At 40.6% G+C, this 19,225-nt stretch overlaps 1 non-coding gene across 1 annotated transcript; it reads left to right on the plus strand.

The window, feature by feature from the left end:
- Positions 1–18,719: 18,719 nt before the first annotated feature.
- Positions 18,720–18,828, plus strand: LOC120105630. Its single transcript, XR_005507973.1, has one exon. It is a non-coding gene; the product is annotated as a small nucleolar RNA R71 (small nucleolar RNA).
- Positions 18,829–19,225: the final 397 nt, after the last annotated feature.

The raw sequence follows: 19,225 nt of genomic DNA on the forward strand, positions 1-19,225 counted from the left end.
GCCCATGACTGTTTACTCAATCATCAGATGATTCAATTTTATCCTTGTCAAATAAAACATAGTTTCTGACCCTATTTCTTGCCCAATTTCAAAACAACCAGCATCATATTCCGGTAACCAAAATAATCACTATGTGATACATGTATACCATAAAAAATCTTATATTTATATATTTATATCAACAATCATGCAACAAACAATAATCATTCGGTGCAAAACCAAAAGTCATCATACATAATACAAAATATATACATACAGGTGATCATGTGTAGGGATCTTTACCTCCATCAGTGACCAACTCAATTATAGTAATATGAATCGACTCCTCAATCTATGAATTTAGGGGCAAGGTGTCCTATTCAACACCTTCAATTGCCTAGACAGAGTATCCCCCTATAGGAATCAAGTCTCATCCTTAGATTAATTATATAATAACTATGGTTAATATTGATATATTATAGAAGGATGAATAGATAATTGCAACAATGTCGGCCCGAGACCCATGGCTACGCAATACTGGCTCAGAGCCTTTGGTCGTACATTACTGGCTCGGGACCCCTTCAACCTAGGTTTACCTAGAAATCTGGACCCTCCACTAGTCCATAAGATATCTAAAGAGGAAAAGAGAGAAAGAAGAGAGAGAAAGAGTGAACAAGAGAGAGAAAGAGAGGAGAGAGAGGCCAGAGAGAAAGAGTAGAGAGAAAGAGAGAAAGCAAGAAGGAGAGAGAAACTTGTGGTTCTCTTTCAAAAAAAGAGCAAGATGAGTTCTAGGACTGGCCACACCCTCCGGCAGTGTGTGTCCAGCGATGCAACCCAAGAAAGGGGTGAATTGGATTTTAAAAAAATTTTATAACTATGTGCAGCAAAAAAAGTAATTTCAAATCAATTGTGAAGTGAATCAAGATAAGTATGTGCAACTATAAATTTAAAGGAATGAAAGCAAGAAATGAGAAAAGCACAAATACCACAAACACAAAGTAATATAGTGGTTCAGTGCTAAACTCAGCACCTACGTCCATGCCCTAAGATATCATTTTTAGAAATTTTACTATAATCTATGTCAAGATTATAGTTCTATTATTTTACTCGGGCTCACAATCAAACCAAATTGATTTATCTCAAAATCAACAAAAACCAACCCAATCACAGTATTCCCTAGGCTCGATTATAACTTAAAATCCAATTTAAGGTTTGGACAGACTTTCCCCTAAGTTTCAAACCACTTGAAACTTGTAATACTCAAAAGTAAAGATTTACGATCTACGGAACACTAAATTACAAAGCTCCTCAATAAGCAAAATTAAATATTTTTGATGCACGGGTGGGAAGCAGAGGAAGCTCTTCGTGAATGCTTGGCTACTTGACATGAGTGCTCACTTAATGACTTTGAGAGTAGGTGGATATGTGCTGGAAGTTCTCTCTTGAATATCGCTTAATGGCTCTTGATATCATTTTTTCCTTGTTTTTCCTTATGTCCCAATTTGTGTTCAAGGCATTTATACCTCTAAAAGTGCTTAGAACATATTTTCTAGCCATTAGAGGGGCAAAAATAGCTGTTGAGAGTGAAGAATTCCATTCTGGCCTTGTAGAAAAACTAGTCACTCAAACTGTCAAATGCAGAGGGACCAACTTGTGTTCTTCAAGGTCAACTTATAATTGCAGTAGCTAATTCTTTTTCTGCTCGGGTCGACTTGAGAAAGGGTAAATTTTAACTGAGTTGTCTTTCACCTGAGATCATTCTACAGTCGACTCGACTGATTCTAGCATCAACTCGAGCTTTGTTGGGTTGACATTTGTGCTGTTTCGGTTGACTCATAAAAAAACTACTTTTTACTATGTTCTATCTTTCGCCGAAGACCATTCTAGGGTTGACTTGGCTGATTTTGGAGTTGACTTGTAAAACATGCTAATCTTCTCCAATATGCCAGAGTCGACTCGAGTAGTGCTAGGGTCGACTTTAAATTAATTTTTTCTCCAAGTATTTAAGTTATTTTGAGACTATTTTTGCTTTCTACCCACTTCTCTAAAACATACGATTAGTAACCTTATACTCAAATATTTTGTATCATCAAAATCAAACCTTTGGGTTAACATTCTCCCTCCTTTTTGACGATGGCAAAATCTACCCAGAGTAAATAGTGTGTGCTTAGATGAAATAGCTAATGCGTTCATTGTTCATAAAGAATACTTCAATTTAATTTCAATTATTAATTGATTTGATGTTCAATTAAGTCCATTTTATTGATACCACAAATTTATTTTCAACAACACCAATTAAGTTCTCTCTTTTGTTGTTCTCTTTTAGTCCGGTTAGCTATGAGTCGGCAAAGGAAGGAGGCAGCACGGTAGCCAGATGAGTAGGTGAGGTCCCCCCCATCTTCACAGCTCTGTGGTCCCAAGGAGCGGAATTTTGCACGATCTGGAATATCGACTTAATGCCTCCCTTGCTTTTGCTCCACCTCTATTTACCACGGACTAGGTCAGGTTCCATTCCAAAAGAAAAACCGCCTGGAAGTCCGAGGACCTTTAGTACCGTACCCTACCCCGAACCACATTTTTTCAATACCACCAACTTATTTTCAATGTTCAATCAATTTGGAAGTCCAATTAAGTTCATTTTCTTCTTTAATTATTTATGATTATCTTCATATCTATTCAGTCAATTTCCTATTTCTTTTCTCAAGTTCTTATTTCTCCCCCTTTTGTCATTATAAAAAAGAAACAAGCACTTGAATTTAAGAGATAGCAACAAAAGGAAAGTAAACAACTTCATTAGTGTCATATTAAGTAATATGTACAAAAGAGAAGTATCATAGCGATCATCCAAAATACAACATGCATAGGATAGGTTAGTTAATCCTAACAACAAAAACAAACATATAGGGCATCTAGGGTGAAGTATCTAGGTACTATAAAAGTAAACTCTTAGATGACTAATCAGAGGATGATGAGTTATGATAGGGGTGGTGGATGGTAAAGCGCCTAACTCTAAGGGTTGAACTAGAGGGTCCAGGTTGAGTGGATGGTCGATAAGAAAATTCAATGATCCCCGGCTCTTGGACAAAATGGTTAATCATGTCAACTAGGGTGCAGGCCTGAGAAGTGAGAGACTCGGTCAGTCTCCTCGTTCTCATCCCAAACCTCTCTGAGGCTCTTCTGAATTCGAGCTTCGTTTTACGCATCTCAGTGGTAACAATCTTGATGCCATTCAGCATTGAGCTCTGTAGAGTCTTCATCTCCCTCTCGATCTCTCCGATCCTCCAAAGCTAATCCATCACCAAATAACTGATATTAGATATGTCTCACCTCAAATGTACCACCATCTAAGTCAACGAAGATACATGAAGCTCCAGTCTCTGATTTATGGAAAGTATGCCACACGGTGACTCGGAGGTCTATGTTGATCCACTCTACTCCTCTCCTGTTGAAGTGCTCCAAATGCTATCAGCCCAGCCATAACCTACTAAAATACATCTCTCAGCTACTGTTCATCCAATCTAATAATCTACTAGTGGTGCTCTCTAGATGTTGTGGCTGAGGCTGGAACTCAAAAGATGCAGCACAGTCTCCTCCTCCATGCTCGAATGGATGCTCTGGCTCTGTGTTTGCTCTAGAACCTTTGTGGAGGCAGGTGGCATGGTATCCTAATCAATAGAAACTGCTAGCTCACTTGATCTGGCCTCTGGCTGTGCCTGCTCATCATCGCCTCCAGATTCATCTCGTCCACCAGCACCTTTCTTTACCCAATGTCTATCGATCTTATTGTATCCCATCTAATGCAATGAGCAGTCACTGTAGTGAAACCTTCGACCTGCTCGCCGCCTAATGCATATGTGGGAACATCGATGCAAGCATGTTTTCGGGATACTCCTTAAGCACGTGGAACATCACTACGATATCCTTTCTGATACAAAATCAAAATTTTCCCATCTTAGGGAACAAGATTTGGCTGACCATGTGGTGAAAAAGTCTCATCTCGACTGACAGCTAGTTGGGGCTCATCTCCTCTAACTCATTAACATCCTCTCGACCCAAAATCTACTACAGGCTAATCCTCCTCTCATCCAAACACTCTGCAAAGATGCCATTAGTCGACATCCGCAAGAGCCTATCTAAGCTCAATACGTTCAAAACAATGTGGATTCCCTTCACCACTTACTCTAAGCTTTCTATCCCAAACTTCATATTTTTCGTTGAACTCTCTCACAAAATTGGGGTAGGTGGGTATATTCAAAGAACACACAAACTCCCACCCAAGCTTCTTCAATTTTCTCCTAATCAAAAACTCTGCCATTCCAAAAATTCAAAATCTATATTATGGTCAGTTGGGACAATCTAGGAGGAAAGGGGAACCTTACTCGGAGTGGGCTATGGAGGAGAAGGGGCTACCTCTTCATGAAGTGGAGGTTGAGGGTCGGATCTTTCCTTGGTTCACATTTCCATCTGCTCTAGGGTTCTTGTACACTTCATCCTTTAGCCGGTTGCTTCTATGGAGCCACTAGAAACCAAACTGACCAAATGGAAGGAGGATTGAAGGCTTGGAGTCGGTGATTTTGAGTGAGGAAGGGTTTGGAGGGAGTTTTGAAGAGAATAGGAAAGAGTTGAAGTGAAGTGAGATTGGATCATCTCAGGTACAAAACTCATCCTCCGACATAGGAGTCGACTCGAACTTATCCACGAGTCGACTCCTGACAAGAGGTCGAACCAACTTAACCAAAGTCAACTCCTCCTTAGCCTAACTAAGCTCGACCCGATTCTCTTATACTTGGGAGTCGACCAGAGCTCCCCCTTGATCCAAAGGGTTGACTTCCTATAATTAAGGGTCAACTCCTCATATTAGGAGTTGGGTTAAGAGTAGAAAAAATAAAAGAAATTTCATTTGAATTCAAACTGAAGGCTAATTTATTGAGCATCATGTGACCTATGAGAAGGATCAGCATCCCAAAATTTTTGCATACCACCTATTTTTTAAAAAAAATTTGAAAATCAGCCAGATCTAACCAATTTCATCAATTTCAACCCAGATTTTTGCTGAAATCAGGTAATGCCACTCTCCTCTCTTCATTTCTATATTTTTTTTGGTATTTTGAGGCCTAAATTAAATTGGTTATAATTTGAAAAATAAAGGAAAACCATGTCCTTTGGTGTCATTTCATCATATATTGTAGATCTAGAGAAGATCTATGCGATGATACTAAAATCTTAAATTTTTATTCAATCTTTTATTTTTTAAATTTAAAATAATTTTAGATATAAAATTAAAAAAGTAAAATTCAAAAAATCATTATAAATCAAAAATACATTTGGTGACATAAATGCCACTCTCCATGAAATTTCATAATATTTTATTCAAGTTGACTTGAATAGTGATATAGGCCCAAATTTGAATAAAATTAAAAAAATAAGTGGCTTTCCTTGCATGCCCATGGGATGAGAAAGATATAATTATCTAATATAATTTCAAAATAACTTTCTAAATTATTTTTATTTAATAATTATTTTTAAAATATAAATAATACAAAATTTATAAAAAATTAGTACCATATATGTATATGTAAATTAGAAGCTTTTTTTTGAAGGAGAAAATATATTTTTCATAGCATATTAAAACTTTCCTATTTTCCAAAATAAAATAATGATATGCTAAGATAATAATAAATGCAGCACCCCTATTGTGGTTCTGTATGTTTTTGAATTAAAATAAAACAAAATATTTTTATTTGAATATTAATTTATTAAAAATAATTAAAAGAAGTTAATTAAGTGAAAAAATATAAGAATTTAGTACTACATTTAGTTAATTATCTAAATATTAGTTAAAGTAAAAAAATATTTGACATGTGTTTGATTCACTTGTAGGAATAGATCCATCAAGAAGGAAGAAATTGGAGCATGACTCATAAGTGCTAAATAATGTATAAATAAATCTATTTTACATAGCACTTAGTAGTATTTTATATACATATTTTAAGTTTAAACATGAAAAAATGTGTTCACCTTCATCAATGCATTTTAATTCGATTTTTGATTATTGATTGAGCCTAATGTATGTAGGTCGAGTCGAACTTAATAAAGCCTAAACCTACACTGCATCATTTCACAACTCCACATCCTCCGGAGTCGACTCCAAGAACTCTCCTCCAAAACTCAGTGCCTCCCATTAATCCTTCTCTTCATAAGTTCACCTAATTTTCTTCCCACACGTTCCAACTCTCTTTTTACGTGTTCCTATTCCCCTGTTTTAACCTCAAAAATAATAGAATCCCTTCAATTCATTTGTTTCTCAGATCTCAAAGTATATCATTTATAGTCGCACGGATCTCAGAAAATTTTAGTCGTTGGCCTCTTCCCAATCGAATAGTTTCAAATCCCCTCATCCAAACCGACCAATCTTCATCCCAACGGCATCATCACCTGACCCCAGCCATTCACAAATCCAACCAAACTCCAGCCGAATCCAACCTTCCTCTCGTTTTCGGATTCCTCCCGTTCACGAACAAATCTCAGCATCCCGTGTGCCCCTTCCTTATCCGAATCCCCTTCATCCCGTTCGTTCCATCCTCTCCGCATTTCCTCCACGTCTTTCCCAACTTTCGGATGAGAACCAGCCTATCCACGCTCATGAATCCAGCCTTGCATCCTTATCCCCTGCTTCGGAACAGAGTGCCAGCCTATCCATGCTCATTCCAGCCAACCGCGATGAATCCAACGAATCCCAACTTTCTCCCGTCATTTTAGACTGATTCCATAGATTATCTCCCGGATCTTCTCTTCCGAATCAAGCTAAACTTCATCCCATCCGCTTCCTCTGTGCTTCCATTCGTGATCTATCCTTATCCCGCATCCAACCAGATTCCCAGCTTATTCCGCATCCCCTGCTCCCAGCTCACTCCCAGCCATCTCATCCTCTGAGATCCTCTCAAACGTCCACATCTCCTCTGCGTTGAAGCCGCATCACCAATGTTTCGGATCATGTCCACCATCCGCATGAATCCAGCCAATTCCCAAGATCTCCCATGGTCAGCGACGTCCCAGCATCCTAGCTGTCCGCCGTGCCCCATTTTCTCCCGCGATGCATGCCAAGAGATCGCATCTATTCTTCAGCATGAGCTATCCAGCCGTCCAAGCTTCATCCCAGCTCCACTGATTGTTATCCCAGCCACAGACGAGTTCCAGCTCCGCAGCAACCTCCCGCGTCTTCTCCGTGATTCATCCTTATCTCCTCTCAACCGTGAGCACCGTTCCAGCATCCACATCATCCCCTGCATCCAAGGAATAGCGTCGACTCCTTCAACGTGATCAGCTCCCTGTTCCAACGACCGGATCAGCTCAATCTCTGCATCCTCGAAAGAGGGGAGTAGAGAAAGGTGGGTAGCCTATAAAAGGGAGTCGATACGTGAAGGCTAGGGGCATTCTTTTCTGATCAGACCGAGCTTCTTCCTATCGCTGAGTTTTCAAATAAGTCAGAGAGAGAGAGAAGGAGGGAGAAGGCGGAGAAAGAAAGGAGGCAGCCGTGATGGGAGACCACTGCAGTGCTGCTGCCATGGAAGCTTAATTCCTTCATTAGGGCTGGATGAAGCTCTAACAGAGAAATAAGGGTTTGTATCTTTAATTTTGTTCTTGAAGTTGTATAAATCCTCTTATTCTTAAATGAATATTTTCTTTCATCTCATATTTAATTCGTGTGATTTAAGTATGATGTTTATACAATTATTTTTCATGATCACTGAGTGAGTATAAAGATAATCCATACTTAAGAAAGATGCAGTGTCCTGCCACCTTAGTTTAGGGTAGACATTTCATACCAACTGAAGATGGATTTTCCTAAAATTACTTTCGTGAATTTTTATTTGAATGCTTATAGGGCTTGTAGCTAATTTGCTGTTAATCCAAGAATGAATTAAAATACAAATAATCCTTGTTACTATGTTAGAAGTGAATTCCTTGCCCTAGGTTCTCTCAACTGATATTATTTTAATTGCATTTCTTATTAAATTATTTAAGTTAATATTCTTCACAAACTCATATTTATAAATTAAAAAAAAATAATTGTACCCCAATCCCTGTGGATCGATATCCGTAATCACTATCCTACAAGATACGTGCTATTGCGTGGTTTTAAAACTGACTATCAATGACATTGGCTAGAATCATGATGTCATGTTTTTAGGTTGGCACCACTAAAGTGTAAGTTGTGTGACATTGAGTTTAGAGGAGATGGGGTAACCAAGCTGAAGCAGCATCTTACTAGTCGTTACCTCGTTGAGTCGAAAATGCCTTCAAAAGGAGCTAACAAAAAAGTACTTTGTCGATTTCAAAGCAACAAAAAAGATGGCTACCTAGAAGAGGCAGAGGTAGATCATCGGAGAGGAGAGCTACCTTCCCACTATTTAAGTGTAACAGAAGATGGCTTTGTTGTCGGGTTACCTCCGCATGCATTGCGACGATCGCAACGGAAAGACACGTGCGGGGTTGTTCATCTCATGAACATCCCTAGGAACGTAGATTTCAAAAAAATTCGGAGTTCTCTAACTCAGAAGATTATAAAATCTAAAGGATAGATTAAAATTATTTATTTGATTCATTTTCAGATCTACAAAAATAATTGTAAAGATTACATCTTTACCTTTGAGCAGGTAGATCTTCACCGCTATCTGATGACCGTGAAAATTGAGTTCGTTTGAAGCCGCACAAGCGTCCAGCCTCTACGGGTATCCACACGAAGATCTGGATCAATCAAGGTCATGATCTCACCGGGGTGCTAGCTCCTTGCAGAGATCCCTCTTTGATGGTTGGAACTTGTTGCCCAGATAGACAACCCAAGAGGGGGGTGAATTGGGTTTTAAAATAATTTTGCAATTAAAACGTTTGAGGATGACTAATTAATACTTTTGCAAGATGATTAATTAGTTGCTATGTGCTGTGAGTGAAATGAGAGTGAGAGAGAGACACAAGCAATCACAAACACAATGTTTATAGGTTCGGAGCTAACCCTTGCTCCTACGTCCACTCCCCAAGTCTCACTTGGGAATTCACTATAACCCCTTGGATTACAGCCGGTTGTTTTACAAGCTCACAACCCAACTTGTTATTTTACGAGCTCACAACGAACTCGGTCGGTTTTCCCAGGCTCACCGACTAGAACCACCCCGATTGTTTTCCCGGGATCACAATCGAACCCTTACACGTTGGTTTTACCCTCGGCTCACTAACCAACCTCTACACTTTTGATTCAATCCCCTGATTGAATCAAGCAAAGACAAGATGGAAAGAACAAGGACAAACAGAAAAACAGAGTTTCTAAAAAATAGATATACAGCAATATAAACTAGAGAGAAGTTAAGAGCCCTCAAACACGTTTGAGTTGGAGTAGAGTAGGGCTTCTTGAACTGTGAGTCTCCTCTTGAATGTCTGGTCGACTTGAAGGCAGGAGGAGACTTCTTTAAATGCTGGGAAGAGGTAGCTGGATGGAGTTAATGGCGCTCTTCCTTCTTTTCTGTTGAAAACCAGTTGGCAGAGATAGGATGCTTGATTTCTTTGAGTGGAATAGTGCTTCTCTACCTTGCTACAGTCCTCTGTGGCTATTTAAGCCATCCCCCACGGAAACTAGCCGTTAGACACCTTTTTCTGCCCGTTCTGCACACTCTGCACATCCTGACAATATGTCCGTTGGGGTCGGAGTCGACTCGTGCGATCTGGAGTCGACTCGGCTGTAGCGGGAGTCGACTCATGCTTTTCTGGAGTCGGCTCGGCAACTGTTCCGGATTTGAATTAAAGTGACCTCCGCGACTGGGAGTCGACTCGACTTAACCCGGAGTCGACTCGCCAACTTCTGGAGCTGACTTGCTATTTTCGGAGTCGGCTCATCCCATGAAGTCCATGGAGCTAATTTTTCAACTTGGCCCACTCGAGTCGACTCGACAATCCTGAGAGTCGACTCGGCGCTCAGAGCCCGAACTCCCGATCTTCTGTCTTTTGGCTCGTCCAGTCTTGGAGTCGACTCGAACTGTTCTGGAGTCGACTCGGCTCTCAGTTTCCGAAACACAGCCTTCTGCCTTTTTGATGTAGCGCTGCCTTGGAGTCGACTCGAGCTGTCTGGGAGTCGACTCGGCTCTCAGAGACAATAATTCGGTCTTCTGTCTTTTTGGGTCGCGCTGTCTCGGAGTCGACTCGCGCATTGCGGGAGTCGACTCGGATCTCAGAGTCCGAAAACTGCTCTCTGACTTTTGCCTTGTGTACCACTGAGAGTCGACTCTCGCTTTCTTTGGAGTCGACCTGCCAACCATCGGAGTCGACTCGCGTTCCACAGGAGTCGACTCGAATCTCAGGGTCGAAAATCGCTCTCTGACTTTTCTGCCTGTAACTCCTTGGAGTCGACTCATACTACTCCGGAGTCGACTCGGTAATCATCGGAGTCGACTCGCGCACTTCAGGAGTCGACTTGCTGATAGGTTTTGAGTTGAGTCTTTCTGTTCATCTGTCAGTTCTCAGTCGGAGTCGACTCGTAATGATCCGGAGTCGACTCGAGCCCGTGCCAGTGATTCTGATACGCTTGGAGTCGACTCGTAATATCCCGGAGTCGACTCGAGTCTCAGACTTTGGTTCAAACTAACTTCTTAACTTATCCAAAATATCTTGAACCAAGTCTAGAAACACTTGGTGCAAAAATAAAACTGTTCTCCCAAGCGCAGGAGAATCGCACAAGTAGTATAACTCGGAAGTCCGAGGTCGATTCCTCAGGAACGATCTATGGATTATTAGCGTAATTTTTAGATGTGATTTTTAGTTGATATTTAAAAATTAAAAACAGAGAATTAATGGATAATTAAACAAAGTTCAATAATATGGAGATGGCTAGGGATCCGGAATCCCCTTGACAATTTTACTTTCAATAAATAAACTCGACGATTCTCGATTAAGGATCAAATAAATAAAATAGTTCTGATCATGGAATATATCGATTGAATACATGAACTCAACTTCTAAGTATTCATCGTGTCGTTATGTCTACGACAAATCAAATATCGGAGCAATTCGTGCATCAATAAATATAAACCATAACAAATCTATCTAATAAATACATATGAGAGAATCAGAACATATGAGAGTACATGTAAATCAATTAAAACCAAAGTTCAGAGTTTACTTCATAAGAGCAAAAAGTCAAGGGTTCTTCCATCTCCCTTGACCAATGGAGTTAGCTAGCCATTGACATGAATGTACTAGCCATTGACATGAATATCTCCCCTGTTCACTCTCTTTTTTTTCTTTCTTTGTGGAAGCAGAGCCTCCCCTGTTTTTGTGTGGAAATCAAGCACAACCTCCCAGCCGACCCCTCCCCTGTTTTATACAATGAAAACCTCCCCCCAAAAACAAGATTTCCTCACAAATTAAAACCAAAATTTCCAAACTAAAGATGCTGGAATTTCGCTGGGAGGAGGAGATCGTTCGGGATGCCCATCTCGGCTGGCCGCGGGATGCCCGGTCACCGGATCCGGCTGTGACGAGGACTCCGAAAGAGGTGGATGCTCTGGGAGGTGATCGCGGAAGATGGATTCGTTGCTGGGCGCTGCAGAAGGAAGAAACGGGTGCTGTAGAGGCGGAGGGCGTCAATCCGTGGCTGGATTTCGGGCTGGAGGTTGGCACGCGGACGCGGTTGGACGCATGATACTGGAAGGTGATCGCGGCGTTGCGTTGCTTGATCCGGAAGCTGGAATTACGGGAAAGAAGATGATGGGGTGCTGCTCGCTGGTTCTGTAGGAGAATCAAGAGGAAGAGGATGCGGTGCTTTGGGTGTTTGGGAAGCTTCACGGGCGCTGGGATATCATGGAAGACGTTGACTGCGGAAGCTTTGAAACGGGGAAAGGAAATGATGCGGGAGAATCATGGAAGGCTGCAGGGGGCGCTGATCTCGGCTGGAAGGACGGGATCAGTGGCGCTTTGGGTGTTCTGGGATGAGACGCGGCAGATGGCTGGGATCGATTGGTGCCTGGGAGCCGATCGCGGTAGCTGGAGCTGGAGGGTGAGAGGACGGGCGGGATTGAAGCTTGGAATGCAGTGAAGACGGGGTGGCTGGGACGGGCTGATGGGAGGCGCTGATCTCGGTGGGCACTCGTTGGATGCGGTGTTGGAAGGAGCTGGTCGCTGGTTCACCGCGTGGATCACGGAGGGTTGGATGCTTCCCCTGCTTCGATGCTGGGATGGAAGGCTGATGCGGAAACCAACTCAACAAGCTGCGAGATGGCTGAGCTTGCACACTTTGCGTTGGGCTACTGGGAATCGGTTGCAGTGAACTGTTCGGCTGAACTTAGCCTCCTTCAAGTGTGCAACTGGGTTGACTCATACGGTTGGCTGGTCATCCGTGTGGTGCATCTTTTTGGACCTAATGCACATTTTTGCTTTGATTTACAATCACCTGCACCTTACAAAAATATAATATTAATGTAGCCTTTTATTATTATTTATTAGCAACAATACCAATTTAAGTGATGTGTTGATCGCACTTTTGTGCTCTCATCACACCCCCCAACTGGCTTATTACTAGTCTCTAGCAATTAACGAGCTAACGATAAAATGAGAGCGCAAAAGGTTGGTAAACCTATGACTTTTTATTGAAGCTAAAGATACAAAACAAAGATACATGCCCACTTTCGTAGGGATACGATTGCACTTAGCACGTGCAACAAGCCGTTAAACCCCTAGGTTACCCTAGTGGACGAGTGTTGTCTCGTGAGGGTTTGCAGTAATGTTACCCACAAACATCATTCATAAAATGATATACAATGAAATCTAAGTCAATACACATGTGATATATATTTTTCTCAAGCTTGGCAACTATCAAAGCAAGGGGAATACTAAAGTGTAGTATGCATAAACAGAATGACTTTCTTAGAGCACTAATACCTCCACCACAACATGGTACCGCTTGAATTTTAGGTGCACTACTCAAGTTCGCAAGTGTTTACTACAGTTTATTAGAACCTGATCTATCAAATTTTCAGAATATCACATGTTGTCTAATTCGTCAAGAATGGTTCGTATGTAAAGAAAGAGCTATCAATCCCAACTAAATATCCAAAGTACACAAAGGTCCAATACAATGGAGTCAAACCAGCCATTACCACATGTCACTGGGTTCAGCCCGACCAACCCTATTCATGCTTTTTTTTTTTTTTAAACACATATGGTGATTACAATAGTCCAACCCCCTTAGGCTCTAGCAAGGTCCATGTAGCGAGTTTTCGGCCAATGACTCTTGATCCAGTTGGCTCAAGGCATTAGGTGAAAACACCCCTCGGGCTTAATTACTCGAACCAACTACGCCACGAGGTTAGACTTGTCATCTCCTCATTTTTTATTTATTTATTTATTTTAATTTTTTTTTTAAAATAGAGAAGGTAAACTGAACCATATAATGTGACTGCAACGTGACTATAGGTCAACCAAGATCGGAACATAAGGCACTTAGATGATCTAGCCGGGGTATTCAACCTCTATCTTTATGTGAAAACCAAATCAAGAACCTTATAGTACGGACAAGGATACTCGTACTTCTTTTACAGATATGGCTTAATAAAAATGCATTAAACAAATGTGAACTCCTGAGGCCTTCCTATAATCATTAAATACATGTGCGGGGATCTAATAATAGTCTCTAATCAGTCATAGACGCATGTATTCTTGCCTTAATAGTTGCAAAAACTCAATATGAAATACATGTGCATTTGCTTAGAAAAGAATGCAAAATATTTCTTTTTTTTTTTTTGCAAAATACTTCCCTCCCCCCAACTTAAACATTGCATTGTCCTCAATGTAATAGATACAAGAAAATTATAATGAAAGACAGTAGAGAAAATAATATTGGAGAGAAGAGGAATACCTTGAGCTGTTGATATCCAGAAAATAAAACCTACAAAACTAGAAAAATAATCCTAACTAATATACACATACCTTTGCCTTCATGTTCAGTCATAAGAAGGCTCCCCCAAGAAAAGGAGTCTTCTTCATCTGCAAAATTCTCAAGAAAAGGTTTAGTCTGTGTCCATTTACCTTAAAAATTCTACCATCCCGTGGATTCTCAATCTCAACCGCCCCATGTGGAAAAACAGTTTTTATAATGTAAGGACCTGTCCATCTCGATCGCAACTTACCAGGAAACAGATGTAAGCGGAATCATATAAAAGAACTTTTTGCAAAGGTTCAAAAGATTTTTTTAAAATTGATTTATCATGTAAGATCTTCATTCGTTCTTTGCAAATTTTAGCATTGTCATAAGCATCTCTGCGAATCTCATTAAGCTCGTTCAATTGCAATTTTCTAGCTAGACCGGCATCTTGTAAATCAAAATTCAATTTTCTAATTGCCCAATACGATTTATGTTCTATTTCTACAGGCAGATGACACGCTTTTCCATAGACTAGCGGTAGGGAGACATGCCAAGAATGGTTTTGTATGCAGTACGATAGGCCCATAATGCATCTGATAGTTTCAGGACCAATCTTTTCGTGATGGGTTCACCGTTTTCTCTAAAATACGCTTGATCTCCCTATTGGCTAATTCTACTTGGCCACTAGTTTGCGGGTGATATGGGGTAGCAACTTTGTGGGTGACACCATACTTTTTTAATAATATCTCAAAAGGCTTATTACAAAAGTGTTTTCCACCATCACTAATTATGACCTTAGGCATCCCAAATCGTGAAAAAATATTTTCTTTTAAAAAACTTCAGGACGGGTTTGTGATCATTGGTCTTACAAGCAACAGCTTCTACCCATTTGGATACATATTCGACCCGACTAAAATGTACTCATATCCAAAAGCTGGTGGAATGGGCCCATAAATCGATGCCCCAACAATCAAAAATTTCGATATAGTAATGGGGTTTGAAGAGGCATCATTTGCCTACGAGTTAGACTTCCAATGTTGACATGGATCACATGTCTGCAGAACTCGTGGGCATCTTTGAACATAGTGGCCATAGAAACCACATTGCAAAACTTTGCAAAGTTTTCTTAGAGGCAAAGTGTCCACCGCAAGCATCAGTGTGGCAGAAAGAAAGTACGCTTTGTATATCATGATCCGGTATGCATCGTCTAAAGATTTGATCATTGCAATATTTAAATAAATAGGGGTTCTCATAGTAATAATTCTTTACTTCGCGCAAGAAAATTTTTCTATCTGTCGACCCCCAATGCTCCGGCATCCGGCTAGTAACAAGAAAATTAAATATCTGCATACCATGGTTATACTAGAAAGTGCAAACAACTGCTCTTCAAGGGAATGAGTCCTTGATGAAAAATTGTGGCACTGAATCATGAAAAACTAATCGTGATAAATGGTCAGCAACCACATTCTCTACTCCTTTTTATCTTTGATAGTGATGTCAAATTCTTGGAGTAGAAGTATCCATCGTATTAAGCGTGGTTTGGCCTCTTTCTTATCCAACAAATATTTTAGTGCCGCATGGTCCGTGAAGATAACAATAGGAGCACCAAGGATATAAGAGCGAAATTTATCTAAGGCAAATACTACTGCAAGCAATTCCTTCTCGGTGGTAGTGTAATTCATTTGAGCATCGTTTAAGGTTTTGCTTGCATAGTAAATGACATATGGCTTATTATCCTTGCGTTGTCCTAGACAGCTCCTATTGCATAGTCGCTAGCGTCGCACATAATCTCAAAAGGTAATGACCAATCGGGTGGTCGAACGAGGGTGCAGTGCTAAGCATAGCTTTAACTTCTCGAATGCATCTTGGCAGTTCAGTCCAATTGAATGGTGTATCAAGGGATAGGAGATTACATAATGGTCGAGTATGACACTAAAGTCCTTGATGAATCTCCTATAAAATCCGGGCGGTGACCCAAAAATGATCTAACATCTCTAACCGTCTTGGGTGCAGGTAGCTTAGCAATTAAATCAGTCTTAGCTCTATCTACTTCCATGCCCTTTCGATGAAACAATATGTCCTAAGACAATTTCCTTTGGCACCATGAAGTGGCATTTCTCCCAATTCAGTATCAAATTCTTTCCATACATCGAGCTAAGACAGCTTGTAAATGTGACAGGCAATCATCAAATGTGTCGCCAAAAATGGAGAAGTCGTCCATGAACACTTCCAAAAATTCTCGTTCATGTCTTCAAAGATGCGAGCATGCATCTTTGGAAGTTCAGGTGCATTACACAACCCGAATGGCATTCGTCGGAAAGCAAATGTGCCAAAAGGACAAGTGAAGTAGTCTCTCTTGATCTTTCGGTGAAATTTCAATTTGATAATATCCCGAATAGCCATCGAGAAAACAATAGAAATCATGCCCTGCAACCCTCTCCAATACTTGTCTAGAAGGGTAGAGGAAAGTGATCCTTTCGTGTGACCAAATTCAGCTTTCGGTAGTCAACACACATGCGCCAACTCGTCGGGACACGAGTTGGAACTAGTTCACCTTGTTCATTTTCTACTACGGTCAAACCCGATTTCTTAGGAACGACTTGAGTAGGGCTTACCCACTTGCTGTCGGAAATTGGGTAAATAATACCCACGTCAAGCAACTTGAGGACTTCTGCCTTAACCACATCTCTCATTGTAGGATTTAACCCTTCGTTGCATTTGCCTGTGGTTTTGGCATTGTCCTCCAAATATATCCGGTGCGTGCAAATTAAGGGGCTAATTCCCTTCAAATCGGCAATAGACCACCCTAAGGCTCTTTATGATTCTTTAAAACATCAATTAATTTCTTTCTTGGGTATGATCAAGTCCAGCCGAGATGATTACAGAAAAAGTATCTTCGGGTCCAAGAAAAGCATACTTAAGTTCCTTTGGTAAGGGTTTCAATTCGGAGCTTGGGTGCTTGCTCATGGATGGTACTATTTTCACCTCTCGAGGCGACAATCCTCAAATTCTCCTACTTTTGGTCTCCACCCATTGATCATCTTGATATCCTGATTATCCACAATAGTGTGACTGACAAATCACATCATTGGTGCCATTAGGACACCAATCAATCAGCTATCGTTGAATGGGTCGTTAATTGCTTTAGCTAATAAATAATCTTCTGCGATTGGTTTCAACCCAATCAACCTCCTTACTCTCTTCGGGATCGTTGGGTTGTTTGCACACTTAAAATATTCAGTTCTAAGGTCATGTTACCAAAAGAAAAGCTTCATGACGCCATTCTACAATTTAATCAATGCATTAGAAGTTGCAAGGAATGGACGTCCTAAAATGCCGGAATCTGAGACTTGTGAGTTCGAAGCCGGATGTGTGTCCAATACAATAAATCGACAGGAAAGTAGAACTTGTCTACTTGGACTAATACATCCTTCGATAATTTCCCTTGGAATTTTAATGACCTTCAGCTAATTGCAAAGTGACAGAGGTTGGCTTCAACTCACCTAAACCAAGTTGTCATATACAGAATATGGAACAAATTCACACTCGCCCCCTAAATCTAACAATGCCGCTCTATCCTAAGTCACCTATGATGCTGAGATGGTTGGGCAACCTGGATCTTTATATTTAGGGAGAATGTTGTGCTGCCAAAATAGCACTCACATTTTCAGTTAAAAATACCTTCTTCTTAACATTTAATCGGCGCTTTACAGTACACAAGTCCTTCAAAAATTTGGCATATGAGGGTACTTGTTTGATTGCATCAAGAAGAGGTATGTTGATCTTTACTTGTTTAAAAAGCTCAAGAATTTCAGAATTAGGTTCGAGCTTTTGCAACGGCTTTAACCGTTGTGGAAAAGGTGGAGGAAAAGGACATTCAACTTTCTCGTAGAGTTGGGACCTCAACTTCTTCTTTGTCCCTTTCATCGACTTTGGGAGCATCAGAATTAGAATGACTTGCGGTCTCCAATGGGACGGGTTTGATCAATGACTTTCCCATTACGCAAAGTCATAATGCTTTTGCATGCTCTGTATGCGAACTAGAAGGAGCCGTATTATTACTACGTGCATTTTTAGGTTAGGTTGGGGTTGAGCTGGAAGCTTACCCTTCTCTTGAATACTTAGGACGGTAGTCAACATTGAAATTGGTTCCTTATTCTTCAAAATTTCGAGTATTTGAGCATTGATATTAGCTTGACCTTGTAGAAAAGTTTGTATGGATTGCAAGGTATCCTCGATATTTGGCTTTTGGAGAAGGTGATGGTGCATAAGTAGGATGTGCAGGTGGAGGAGCTTGAATGGTGTGACTGTTGAGGATGATCGTTCTCCACCTAAAGTTTGGATGATTCTTCCAACCAGGTTATAGGTATTCGAGTATGGATCGTTATAAGGCTTTTTGGTAGGAGTTCATAGCATTTGCTTGATCGTGCAAGACTTCTTTGAATGCCGGTATGGTGGGACAATCAGTAGTAGTATGACCCGACATATCGCAAATACCACAACACTCGTTTCTAAGCTTAAGTCTTAACAGGTTCAACTTCCTAAGCTCAATTTCTTCTACCTTCCTAGTGAGGGCTGCCATTTTAGCATGAAGATCATCCTCAGTTCTAAGGTTGTAAAGGCCTCCCTGTACAGAGCTAGTAGGCTTAGGCAAAGACTTTTATTTCTATCCCCGTTATCCCAAAGTTGGGCAGTCTCAGCAAGGGAGTCCAAATACTCCCATGCCTCATCAGGTTGTTTTTCTAAAAATCTACCATTGCACATGGTCTCTACAAATTGTTTCAACTGTGGAGATAAACCTTCATAAAAGAAGCTAATGGTTCTCCAAGTTTCGAATCCGTGATGAGGGCATGAGAGAAGAAGGTCTTTAAATCTTTCCCAACATTCATAAAATGTTTCATTATCTTTTTGTTGGAAATTGCTGATATGTCTTTTCAAAAAGTTAGTCCTTTGTGTGGGGAAGAACTTCTTTAAAAATTCTCTCTGCATATCTGCCAATTTCTTATTGATCTAGGTCGCAAAGAGTTTAGCCATGTTTTTGGCCTTATCCTTTAGAGAGAAAGGAAACAATGTCAACTTGAGGACATCCTCGTGACATTTGGTACTCTAAAGTAATGCTCATTCTTCAAATCCTTTAAATGAAGATACGGACTCTCGGACTCTAACCGTGGAACTTGGGCAGCAATTGGATTACCCTGGGTTTGATGTCAAAATGTCCTACATTATCAGGAAAAATTATGCATGAAGGCTGACTAGTCCTAGCCGGTTGTAGGTATTGTTTTAGAGTCATACATGGGGTTCTCGTTCTCGATTGTGGTGACTCCCGCATCTTCATTTAAA

This window comes from Phoenix dactylifera, unplaced genomic scaffold (genome assembly GCF_009389715.1).
Source record: "Phoenix dactylifera cultivar Barhee BC4 unplaced genomic scaffold, palm_55x_up_171113_PBpolish2nd_filt_p 000329F, whole genome shotgun sequence".
NCBI classification, from domain to species: Eukaryota; Viridiplantae; Streptophyta; class Magnoliopsida; order Arecales; family Arecaceae; genus Phoenix; species Phoenix dactylifera.